Raw genomic sequence first — 13,257 nt, forward strand, 5'->3', positions numbered from 1 at the left:
GAATAGTAGTGGAGAGAGTAGCTGGAGAAGGAATAGGAGGGAGTAACATCGGAGGGAGAAGATCGCTTATAGATGGAGATAACGAGCAAAGGAGGAATTTGTGAGAGGTGGGTGGAATTGATGGGAGCGGCTGGAGGGCACTAGATTTGCTAAAAGAAAGAGAAACACCAGAGTATAAGAGGAAAGTAATAGATTGGGGTTGCAGTGTGTGGAAGGCACACCCCTTAGAACTAACTGTCAGATAGTCTAGGTCACAATTCGGAAGTCCCAAAGGAATGCTAGAAAAAAAGTAGACGCCTTTGGGCCCTCACTAACAGCGAGAAAGAGCTTAGATAACAGGGGTAGCCAAAGACTAGTTACTAACCTGGGGAATAGCCACATCTGAATTATGGAGGATCTTGATATTTCTAGAAGAGACTGCGAGGGGCAACCCTTTGAACCCCTGCCAAGAATTGTAATAAAATCCCTCGAACGGTCTACAGGAGTTTGTGTGTTAAGGCTATCGGTGACCAAGAATAAGTGGGCGATCCCGAAGACACAGTTTCCCTGCTGAGAATGACTCAGGCAAGAGTAAAAACATAGCTTGGTAGTTTTAAAACCTGTCAAAATACAAATGAAGTTGCTTCAAAACACAAACCCTTTCAAAAGAGAGGTCATGTTACGTTAAAACCTGCAATAACACTAGGCCAATTCAGTTCAGAACTAACTCCCATACTAGGCACTTTTCCAGCAGCAGAAGGAATGGGGATTTGGGCAGTAGATCCACCTGGAATTCCATACTGCATAAAAAACACAAAAAACAATCTGCTTCAAGACAGACCGCCAAACGAAGCACCTCCCAAAGCACAAGGAAGCATGTTATATTACATGGCACTTGTAAAGCACTTCGTTTTGCTGGGTCTGTGGAGAGTTGACACAGTATGGACTAACAATGCCTTACACATGCAAGCAGAGCATTGCATAATATGGGTGAGGAAGTGCAAATGAGCGTAACCCACCAAATCAATCCATCTATTGAGCTGTGCCTAAGAATCACGCATCAATGGTCCATGTATAGCTGATTGCAGCTGAGAGTTTGCAGAACAGAGACATGTGTTTTAGTTAACAGAGGATTTTCAAATACCTTTTTCCTTAAAGGGGTTTCGATCAAGTGATAAATGGAACTATACAAAGTTGTGCTAGGTTGCGGGAAAGGCCATCAAGGCTTTAGTCTTGGATATAGCAGTGTGCAGGATGTTGGTGCATCCTTAGATGCACCTCACGCTTGCATATGCAATGCCTATTTTCTCAATTAAGCAGGTGGCCATTTGAAAAACCTAGTATAAATTCTCTCTCACAAAAAACGAGAAATCTTAGAAATGCATGTAGGTTACATTGGACTTTAAATAGACCCAGGGTTACGGGCAAAGACAACGTCTATATACAATAATTTATTCTGGAGTTTTGGAATGACAAAACAATGACCATTTCCTGACAAATTTGGTTTTTAAATAAACTCAGGTCACTGCACGATGTTCCGCTTGCGTAACCTTCTACAGAACAAAGAAATCCAATCAAGAGGCAGAAAAATAACAACCCCTCCTCTCACCTACGCATGAGAAAGTAAAAAAAATAACGCATGCAAAAAGATGTAGGCTAATAAATCCTCCGATAACAGTCATTCTTCATCTATGCTGAAAAAAGGACAAGGACACAAGCCAAAATAAATGAGAGTCGAAGAGAAACAATGGCAGTGATATTCATGGCGCTGACGTTTCAAAAGCCACTTCACATCTAGTGCTGTGCCTCAAGGCGGGTAATCGGGCATTTGAATTGCAATGCTGTTCAACAGCCAGAGCAGATCTATGAATTCCCATTGGGGCCAAACTTCTTCAGGTTCGATCCGAAAGACTGCTAGTACCTTCAACCTGTATTGAGAGTTACTAATATCAAGAGAAAGGGACTCAAAGAAAGGTCACAGATGACAGGGTGTCCAAAAGACAGTATTTTTCAAAACTAGAAGTCCTTGCAAGATGCACCTAATGCGGATCTGTCTACAGTTCTCATAAAAACGTATATATCGAACAGGCCTAGAAGTGGAAAGTGCGGAGCAAAGGAGAAACAGATAATAAATAAATTAAATAATAAAGGCAACAAACAGTGGTAGTGCAGCTAGCAATTGGTACGTGCTGGGTTTAAGGCAGCAGACAGGGTAGGTCTGATACGTGCTGAAAGAAAAGGAGGCTGGGGGAGACTGTATGGGTACAGATACAGACCCCAGTGCAAGGGGTTGCCTGGAGGAAGTGCAGGAGGGTGGCAGAGTGAGCAGGTACCTGGGCCCAGAGGACAGAGGGTGGCCAGGTGGCCTAGTGCCAAGAGAGAACAGATCAGCAGGGGAGAGGGGGAGCAAAGGCAGAAGCAAAGAGGAGGGTCTTAAGGTGCTTACAGAACCAGAGATGGTTCTCCTTAAGTTTTAGAGTGGCAGGCAGGCTGGTCCAGGGGGGAGGCCCCAGCCGAACACAGAGATCTACTCCCAGCTTGTTTCTTTGAAAAACGACTGACCCTGACGGAGTTAGAGGTAGAGGAGAGACGATCTCGAGAGGGGAGGTATTTGCGGGGGGATAGTTGAAGGTAATTTTGACCCAGGCCCCAGAGAGCCTTGGACAGTGCAGAGGGTTTTGAATTTAATCCTTGCATCCACTGGGAGCCAATGGAGAGATTTCAGAGCTGGAGATACAGGATCCCAGGGCTTGAGGCCAAGGACAAGTCTTGCAGTCCTGTTCTGGCTTAGTTGCAGAGGGCGGAGAGTAGAGGCAGGTATATTTAGAAATAGAAAGAGGCTGTTACAATAGTCCAACCTAGAGAGAACCAGAGCTTGGGAGACCATGAGCTTCTGAGGAAGGAGAGGAAAGGCAGAGTACCTCTGAGGAAGTGCAGTAGGAAGTTTGACTTTTTAGAGACATCAGCGATGTGTGCGTAGAAGGAAGGTGTGGAGTCAAACCTGACCCCAAGGTTCTTAGCCTCGCAGGTCGGGGTAGGAAGAGGGAGAAGGGAGGCTGGCCAGAGAGTGAGGGGAAAGTATGGTGAAGGTGTGCCGATGAGGAGTATCTCCATCTTGCTGCCATTCAGACAAAGATTATTGGCGACACACCAATCTTGAAAGGCAGTTAGGCAATCAGAGAGGAAAGAGAGGAGGTGGCTGAGGGCAGCATGAAAACGAGTGGAGTGTCGTCAGTGTAGCACTGGAAACTTGAGCAGAAAATGGCAATCCAGTGGGCAAGAGTTGCCAGGTATTGGTTGAAAAGCCAGGGCGAGAGGTTAGACCCCTGGGGAACACCACTGGTAGAGAGGAAGATAGATGATAGGAAGGACCCAAGTTGGACCTCAGAGGGTTGATCAGAGAGAAAAGAAGTCAGCCAGGCCAGAGCCTGATCAGTGATACCCAGGTTATCACGGAGACAGTTGAGCAGGATGGTATGTTGACCGTGTCGAAGGCAGAAGAGAGATCGATGAGGACAGAGGGAATGTTAGAGTCAAGGTTGGAGAGCAGATCTTCACGGATGTTCAGGAGAGCAGTTTCCGTGCTTCTGGCAGCTCTGAAGCCAGACTGGTATTCATAGAGACTGCCAACAGAATTGGAATGAAGGTTAAACTGAGAGATTGCCAACTTTTCCAGGAGCTTTGAGCATACTTTCTAAAGCTTTGGGCATACTTTTTAATGTCAATATATAGGCTATTGCACTAAAGTAGGAATATTTACTCCCCATTTTGGGGGTAAAATGATTTTTGGGGGGAGTAGAAACGTAAATCTCCTAGTGAAAATATTTTTGTAGGCAAATAAAATATTTTAAATCTAACAGATTTATTTTTATAATTGTACCAGACCAAGGACTGGACCTTGTCAGAATGGGATAAGATCCCCGCACCACAGGCAGTGGGAGGTACAGTGTGAATCCAGAACCAGCCTTCGCTTTAAGGGAAATAACAGTAACGAGCCAATTCCTGTCTCCCCAACCGTACAATCATATGTGTTTGCAGACCCTTATCTCCAAAGATGCCTCGTGATCCCGATACTGGTCAGTATTTGTCTCCATTTTCAGAAAGTCACAGTTTGATACTGAGAAACCCACAAGCGAGATCAGCACGTCCCACGCTCCGAAAGGTGTGTCAAAGAGAACCAGCACAGCACTACAGAGACCAGAGCGACATAGGTCACATCTTTGAGAGAGATAGCTGCTTCTGTGCACTGGAACAGCAGACCGGTCTGTGTTACACGCATTACAGTCTATCAGCTATCTTGAACCATCAATACAAGCTCCACTAGACCACCAGAGAAATACAGGGGAAAATGAATACCCCTAGTGCCAGAGAGAGCCCACGGGATCAGCCCAAATCACGAGGTTGGACATTGAACTTCTAACTCCACTTGGTTTGAGAGGCGATCCCATGCAGAAACAGTAGATGGTGCTTTGCCCCTTTTCAGCTTTTTTCCGTGCACCCTGGAGGGAGTGAAGGGGCCAGATTGGCTAGTGGAAAGTATACAATCCTCACAAGGCAAGGGATACTTAAGCAAGGGACCGGTAGCAACAAGTGTGAGGTGGAAGACGACCAAGAGACCAGTAGAGGAATGAAGGAGCAGCGGCTTGTGGAGAATTGTGAAGCAGGTGAGGTGTTGACTATGGAGCGATAGTAGTACTGCAGTTTGAGTGTGAGTCTGTGACAAGAGTGAGTATAGAAGATAGTGTAAGGAGTGAATGTGCCTCAGTTAAAGGAGGGTGTTTGAGCAGTAGTGGCAAGAGGAGAGTAGCAGTGGAGAGGAAGAGAAGGGGTGTGGGGGGAGATGTAATATAAAAGGGTGGAGGTATGGAATAGGAGGAGTGAAACATCTGAGGGACGGAGGACTGGTGGGAGGAGTAAGCAAGAGGGGGTGGTGGTAACAGAAGAAGAGAAGAGGTGAGTTGAGTGGGCGTGACTGAACTAGCCTGAATCGATCTGGGATGAATCTAGCTATGTCCTCGCTACTTTCCCTGAGGTGCTTCCTCCTATGTGGCCAGGGGTCGGCAGCCACTACCTGATCCTGACCCTGGCAGCGGCGATATGATGGAGGACCACCTCGGCGGGAGGAGAGGGAGTACACATGCAGGGGAAATGATGGGACATGGTTGGAGGAAGGAACAAGTTACTTACCTGTAACTGTTGTTCTCCAGCATGGGTCTGGCATGGATTCACATGCTCATGAATATTCCCCGTCGTCAGGCTGGGAATCCTCGGTAAAGAAAAAACCAGTATCAGTTTCGTTTCTGATCTGTCTTTCGTAGTAATAACCAATCACTGGTCTCTGCGTCATACTGACCACAGCCAATGACTGCCCTCTACCTAAGCACCGCCTCTGGCAGCCATCTTCAGATTTGGAAGCACGTGAAGTGGCAGTATGACCAAGTGAAGAGCCGCAGAGGGGTAGGCGGGAGGGTTCGCATGTGAATCCATGCCAGACCCATGCTGGAGAACAACAGTTACAGGTAAGTAACTTGTTCCTTCTCCAGCATGGGGTCTGGCATGGATTCACATGCTCATGAATAAAGAATACATAGCAGTACACACATGCACAACCACGGGAGGTGGCAAAGGCTCAACATTAAGCATTACATCAAACTCAACATTAAGCATCTTACCTCCTCACCAGGCTCACCTCAGGCGAACAGGTTGCGCAGCACTGCTGGGCCGACCCTGGACTCCTCCCTGGAATCCCGATCGACGCAGTAGAATTTCGTGAAGGTGTGCGTCGACCTCCACGTAGCAGCCCTGCAAATGTCCAGCAGGGGCACACCAGAAAGGAACGCCGTGGTAGCTGCGATCGCTCTGGTGGAATGGGCTCTCGGACGGCCAGGCAGTGGTCGGTTTGCCAACCGATGACAGTACATGATACAGCCGGAGAGCCATCTGGAAATGGAAGCCTTCGAGAGAGCCTTCCCCTGATTGACAGGTCCAAAGTTCACAAAGAGTTGTGACGTCTTCCGAAAACACTTTGTGCGGTCCACGTAGAACTTCAGCGCTCTAGCCACATCCAGCGAGTGCAAAGTCCTCTCAGCCGGCGACGAAGGCGACGGAAGAACACAGGCAACGCCAAGGGTTCGTTGGGATGGAAGTCCGAGGGTACCTTGGGCATGAAGGAGGGGTGCGTCCTGAGCACTACCCTCGTGTCGTGAAAAGTCAAGTACGGGGCCTTGCAGGAAAGGGCCTGGATCTCTCCCACCCGTCGTGCGGAGGTGATGGCCACAAGAAACGCTGTTTTCCACGACAGAAACTTCAACGGGGCCGAGTGCAGAGGCTCGAACGGAGGTCCCATGAGCTTGGTCAGCACCACGTTGAGCTCCCACGCCGGGGCCGGAGCCTTCACCGGCGGGAACGATCTGAACAGTCCCTTCATGAACTCTTTCACCAGACGATGAGACCACAGGGACGTCCGGCCCGTGGTTCTGGTGTATCGGGAGATCGCAGCAAGATGAATCTTGATGGACGCGTGTGCCAGTCCAGCTTTGGCCAGCGTCGGCAGGTACGGCAGTACCTGGGGAGCCGTAATCCGTAGAGGGTTAATCTTCTGTGCGTGGCACCAGACAGAGAACCTCTTCCATTTGTGTCCGTAGCATTTAAGAGTCGAGGACGCCCTGGCCTTTGCAAGAACCTCTCTGCAGTCGGCCGGTATGTCGTATCCTCCAAACTCTAGCGCTGCAGGAGCCAGGCCTGCAAGTTCAGCGAATTCGGGTCGTGGTGGAGGATGGCGCCTCCTTCCCTGGAGAGTAGATCCGCGTCCACGGGCAGCTTGATTGGCGGGGACGCTGACAAGTCCAGAAGGTCCGGGAACCATATCTGCCTCGGCCACGCAGGTGCGACGAGGATCATCCTGCACCGTGACCTCTTGAGCTGGTTGACGAGCCGGATTAGCAGTGGCAAAGGAGGGAACGCGTAGAGGAACAGGCCCTCCCAGGGGAACGAGAAAGCATCGCCCATGCTCCTCGCCTGGGGAAACCTGCTGGCGAACCTCCGGCACTTGGAGTTCGTCGCCGTCGCGAACAGGTCGATCTGGGGTGTGCCCCACCGTCGGAAGAGGCGATCCACTAGATCCTGCCGTAGTTCCCACTCGTGGCACGAGCGCAGCTCCCTGCTGAGTGAGTCGGCGATGGTGTTTTTTATCCCTGCCAGATGAAACGGCACCAGAAACATCCTTTGGGCGACTGCCCAATGCCACAGGTCCTGCGCCTCCTTGGACAGTGCTGGGGACCTGGTTCCGCCCTGTTTCCTGATGTAAAACATGGTGGTGGTGTTGTCGGTGAAGATCCTCACCACCTTGCCCTTGAGGGACGGAAGGAAGGACCTGAGGGCCCAGTACACTGCACGGAGCTCCAGGACGTTGATATGGAGGGACTTCTCCGTCGGGAGCCAGAGGCCTCTCGCGTGCAGATTTTCGGTGTGCGCTCCCCACCCTTCCAGGGAGGCATCCGTGGTCACTGTCTCCTGGTGGTCTGGGGTCTGGAAGTCCATGCCCGCCGTCAGATGCGCGCGGGTGCCCCACCACCGGACCGCTCAGCGGAAACTCTCGTCGAGTGTGATCCTCTCCTCGAAGCCGCGCGTCGTTTGGATCCAGCGCGCGTCCAGGAACTCCTGCAACGGGCGCATCCGGAGCCTGCACATGGGAATGAGGTAGATGCAAGAGGACATCATTCCGAGGAGGGACTTGATGGACCTCACCTTGGCCGCATCGGAAACCAACATCCGCTGTACCTTGCCCAGGATGGACCTGGTCCTTTCCTCCGACGGGGAGGCCAGAAGGGACACTGTGTCGAGCTTCGCTCCCAGAAACAGTGCGTTTTGCGCGGGTACCAGGTGGGACTTGGCAAAGTTCACGGAGAATCCCAGGTCCGTGAGAAGTTGGACGGTCCTTGCCGTGTGCTCCACGGCGAGCTCCCTCGTCTTGGCTCGGATGAGCCAGTCGTCCAGGTAGGGGTAGACGTGGATCCCCTCGCGGCGCAGATGCGCCGCCACCGGTGCAAGGCACTTGGTAAATACCCTGGGTGCCGACCGTAGTCCGAAGGGGAGGGCTTTGAACTGGTAGTGACGCCCTTGGACCACAAACCTGAGGAATTTTCGGTGCCCCTTTAGGATGGGAATATGGAAGTAGGCATCCTCCAAATCCAACGACGACAGGAAGTCTCCTTCCTCCAGCTGACCCAGGACGTGCTGGAGGGTGACCATCCGGAACTTCTGCGCCTTGATGAACTTGTTCAGACGTCGCAGGTCTATGATGGGGCGCCATCCTCCCGTCTTCTTCTTCACGAGGAAGTATCTCGAGTAAACTCCGGAGCCCCGAAGCCTCTTTGGGACGAGTTCGATGGCGCCCTTCCTGAGCAACGCCTTTACCTCCAGGAGAAGCTGAGGGACATGAAGCTCTCTCCTGGCCACGGGGGGGACGCGCGGGCACCTTCTTTGAAACTCGAGCGCATGGCCCCGGGCCAAGGCGTCCAGCACCCAACGGTCGGTGGAGATGGACTCCCACACGCTGACTAAGCTCGCCAGCCGGCCTCCCACCAGGGTGCTTCGGTGGGGGCCCGACCCCACGGCCGGTTCAATCCTGTTTCGAAGAGGCTTTGCCGCCTTGACCTCCTTGGCGACGACGGCGGGGTCCTCCAGACTTGCCTCGTCCTCTGTAGGCCTCTTGAGACGACGAGCGGGCCGCTTGACGGTAGGTAGAGAAACCGCCGCCGGAACCTTTGGAGGCGCCCTTGACTCCGCTGCTCCGAAAGGGCGTCTGTCGTTGCTGTAGAACCCCAAGGGCCCGGGCCGTCTCAGTGTCCGCTTTAATGGCCTGAAGGGAATCGTCCACTGTTTTCCCAAACAGGTTGTTCCCATCGAACAGCATGTCCAGGACTCTGATCTGTACGTCTTGACGGAAGTCCGTAGCCTTGAGCCATCCACGCCGCCTGAGGCACACGCCGTTGCCCAACTGGCGAAACCCAGTGTCGGCGATGTCCGTCGCAATAGTGATGGCGTGGTCCGACGCCACCTCACCTTCCTGTAGGATCTCCAGGGCATCTGCCCTCTTGTCGTCCGGTAGGAAGTCCAGCAGGGGAGCCAGTTTGTACCATAGCTCCCTGTCGTAGCGGGCCACGATAGCCAAGGCGTTGGCCGCTTTAATCGTCGTCGCTGCAGACGAGATGACCCTGCGTCCCATAGCGTCCAATTTCTTTCCCTCGCCGTCCGGTGGGGAAGTCGATGTGGAGGCCGCACCCCCCCCCGCTTTCTTCCTGGCCGCCGCGGAGACGACGGAGTCCGGGGTAGGCTGCGCCCGGAGGCACAGGGGGGCCGCGTCCGGGACCCGGTACTTCTTTTCGTACCGGTCTCTTCTAGCTCATCCCAAATGTCGTCCAGTAGAGGCACCGCGAGGACCGTCTTCCTCTTGGCCTCGCGCCGTTGATAAAGGAATCCTTCCTTTTTCTTCTCCTCAGGGCAGAGTTGGAAAAGCTCGGATGCCCTGGCGATCATGGAGTGGAACGATCCAATCTCGTCGGGCGGAGAGGCCCTGGTGGGAGGTGACGACGGGAGATCCTCGTCGTATACCTCGTCGTCCGTACCCGTCGCTGCCGTGTCAGTCCCCGTATCATCCCCTCGGGTGGACGGGGAGGAGGGCTGGACGGGTCGCGACAGCTGAAAAGGAGGTGGAGGGTGAATCCTTCTTTTCTTGGGAGGGGGGAACACCCGAAGGTCCCGGTTCAGGATCCCCCGACGGGAGAGGCTCCTCCGTCGGCAACGGTAGTCTCGTCCTTATCTCTGAGCATAAGGACTGTATAGCCAACAAAATGGCCGCCGAGTTGTCTTGCGGCGCTGGCAGAGGGGAATCCGATGGGCGATCAGGGGCCCCGTCGGCACCCTCGACGCGGTCGTCGTCACCTGCGTCGGGCTCCATCCCGACGGGCCGGTCTTCATCCACGCCAAGGCCGTGGCTTAAGACCTCGATCAGCTCTTCCTCTGAAGCCGAATCTACGACGACGCCCTGCCCCCCCTTTTTCTTCCCTGCCGGGGATTTCACGGGGGTCCTATCGATGGGCACAAAAGAGGACTCCCTCCGAGGTGGCAGGGAGACTCTGAGCCCCGAGGTCGCCACCACTGGTGTAGCCTCCACAGGCTGAGCCAGGGCCGCCGCGACAGTATCGATAGAGGGCTTGGCCGGATGGATTAAGGCCTTCACCACCTTAGGTGCGCTCACCGCCTTATCCTTGAGGGGGGGGACACTGCCTCGCTCCCCCTCCGATGGGGCCTTCGAGCTCGACCGGGGCCTCTCCAGGAGCTTCGCCGGGTGCTCGCCCTTCCTCTTACCCGACCCAGAGCGTTGGCTCGTGGCTGAAGGTGCCGGGGAGGGTGCGCCCTGCCTGGCACCCGTAGAGCCCGACCGTTCGGCGCTCCCGGTGCCAGCGGACTCGCGGTGCTTGGCCTAGTGTTGGATTCCCGTCGCCGGGGCGTCCTCAAAGGTCTTAGAAGACCGCTCGGATTTCTTCCTCTTCTTCTCGCCTGACGGGCTCTTCCCTTCCAGCCAGTTGGCGAGGCGTTGGTGGCAGTCCTTCATGGTCCACTCCGACATATTGCCGCAAAACGCACAGTCCTTCTCCACGTGCGTCTTGTCCTCATGTAAGCAGTAGAGACAAAAGGAGTGTTCGACCTCCTTAAAGACGTTCTGCAGCTGGCATCCAGGGCAGACCCTGAACAGCTTTCCGGGCGTCGAGCTTCCCTTCTCCTGGGCCATGTCCGGGCCTGAGAAGCTTCTGGAGTCCTCCAAAACGTAGCTCGACGAAATCTTCACCCTTGAGGGGCGCAGACGAATCTGACACGGGTCCCCGTTGATCGGATGGAGAGTCGGTGGAGCTTGAGGCTCTTTTGACCGGAAAAAACGAAGTTTTGAGAAAAAAACGTGAAAAAATAGCACCAACGCTCGAGAGCAATAGCACGAGGATCCCAACACATGAACGTGCGGTAAAAATCTGAAGATGGCTGCCAGAGGCGGTGCTTAGGTAGAGGGCAGTCATTGGCTGTGGTCAGTATGACGCAGAGACCAGTGATTGGTTATTACTACGAAAGACAGATCAGAAACGAAACTGATACTGGTTTTTTCTTTACCGAGGATTCCCAGCCTGACGACGGGGAATATTCATGAGCATGTGAATCCATGCCAGACCCCATGCTGGAGAACATATATATTTCCCCTCCATTATTTATTTGAAAATGTTTCTAGTTCCGATTTATACACAGTCTTAATCCAGTGCATCAAGTCTTGATACAATATAAGCTCCCTAATTTCACTATAATACAAGATGTTCTGCTTTATTAGTTATGTACTATGATGTACACGCATTGTTTTGTGCCTTCAATAAAATACGTTAAAAAAAGAAATAGTCAACTAATAGTGGCAATCAAAAAGGCTATCAGTTTGAAGATCCCCCTCTACTGGTCAATAGCAAATCTATACTGTACCAAATATTCATCATCAACCATAATAAAATAAAGAATAGATGATTTAAGATCAGGTATCTGAACGGAGAATGACTGTTACCAGTCATACGAACATTCCATTGAAAGCCAGAAGAGACGGCCAACCGCAGCGGCATCCTGAGACCACTGCCTCTTTACAACAAATTATCCCATCCTCTGCATGTTAGCCTTTTCAAAAGTGCAGCTATTTTGCCACTGGTATTTATGGCCACGATCACAACAAGCAAGCATTGGCAAAGCAAAAACCCTTTTGTTTTGTGTAGGCATGAAATAGGCATTTGCCATGCTCTGTCACAATGGTACTGCCAGGCCATAACATGGCAATACATGTACATTGGTGTGATTACATGGCATATTACAGCAATGCCTAGCACGTGTCTACGTAATATTTATACAAGCCAATACTGTTGGCTTTGGCAATGTTTGTTTTTTAACAAAACCTCAGTGCAAGGAACAAATGCAAGGACACACACATTGCTTATCCATTGAATGGCCCAAGCCAAATTGTATGAAGAAATTTGTATTATAACAGTAGTGCATTTACATCTCCATTAACTATCAGAAGACTGGTTAGTCATAACACTGGCAGGCCAAGTAAAGCACAAACAAACACAAAGTCCGAAGGACGACAATTACTGAAACAACCCCTCTCTCTTGCTAGAAAACCTGAACATAGAATTCAGTAAGACACTGGACATTCTTGCACCAAAGAAACAGGAAAGAATAAAAACCATAAAAATCAACAAATGGTTTGATGACAAACTGGGCTCCTTTAAAAAGACAGGCCACAATCTAGTACCCACAAGGAGGAAACCAAAGTCACCTTTGGACAAACAGTAATTCAACATTCGTAGCACTGATTATCTTAGAGCCATGGCAAGAAAGAAAAAACAATACTATCACAACCATATCTCTTCCGCACAATGTAAAACTGAAGACGTTTTCAAAATGGACAGTTACCTAACCTACCCACAACCAGTAACCAACCCAAAACTCAGAGGAACTGGCCACTTCTCTTGCGAGGATCTTTCTGGCTAAAACTACCAAACCAAACAACATTGATCACAAGAAACTATCAGATGGAGCAGCCACCATAAACTAGCGCCATCCGGCTAGGTTTATATAATTTACAATACATGTGAAGAAATGATTCATATCATTAAGAATCTAAATGGCTCCGCTGAACAGTCTATGCCTAGCCACCCTGACTAAGGAAACACAGCTAACCTGGTGGAAACACACAGCACATTTTGTAATACTTCACTAACATCAGGCAGTATCCCATCATCATTAAAGTCGGTCACCATAATACCCATCATACAAACTGAGTGCAGACTCCCATCTAACATTTCTTTCATTACTAAACTTTGCTGGAGCAAAACGCTTGTATGTAGGCTAATTTGCATAGCCACAATGCCTTGTTGTACTTGATGTCATGTTTTGTTTTCCCCAGGCACTTTGAAGCTCCACCCCCTTGAGTTAGTGCAGTATAAAAAAAAATAGCAAATAGGCGTTTCTAATTGATACAGCTAGCTCAAAGAGATACCAGGAGGATGTGGGATGGGCAAGAAGAGGTAGGTCGTAGGTGGGAACAGCCAGAGGGATTAGAGCCGCCCCGAGTAATCATTGGGGAGGTAAATACCCAACCAAACTACCTGACGGGGTGAACTATTCCGGTGTGGTTATTTCAGTGAATGAAAGCTAGATCTATGCATGCATTGTTGTTCTAGCTGCAGTCAGAAC

General features: G+C 51.2%; 1 protein-coding gene across 1 annotated transcript in view; it reads right to left on the reverse strand.

Annotated features, from left to right (window-relative positions):
* CDKAL1 (CDK5 regulatory subunit associated protein 1 like 1) overlaps positions 1-13,257 on the reverse strand; it is a 3,349,023-nt gene that overhangs the window by 2,340,787 nt on the left and 994,979 nt on the right. The window lies entirely within an intron of this gene.

Source organism: Ambystoma mexicanum, chromosome 5p, assembly GCF_040938575.1.
Source record: "Ambystoma mexicanum isolate Mex_15411 chromosome 5p, UKY_AmexF1_1, whole genome shotgun sequence".
Classification (NCBI taxonomy): Eukaryota; Metazoa; Chordata; class Amphibia; order Caudata; family Ambystomatidae; genus Ambystoma; species Ambystoma mexicanum.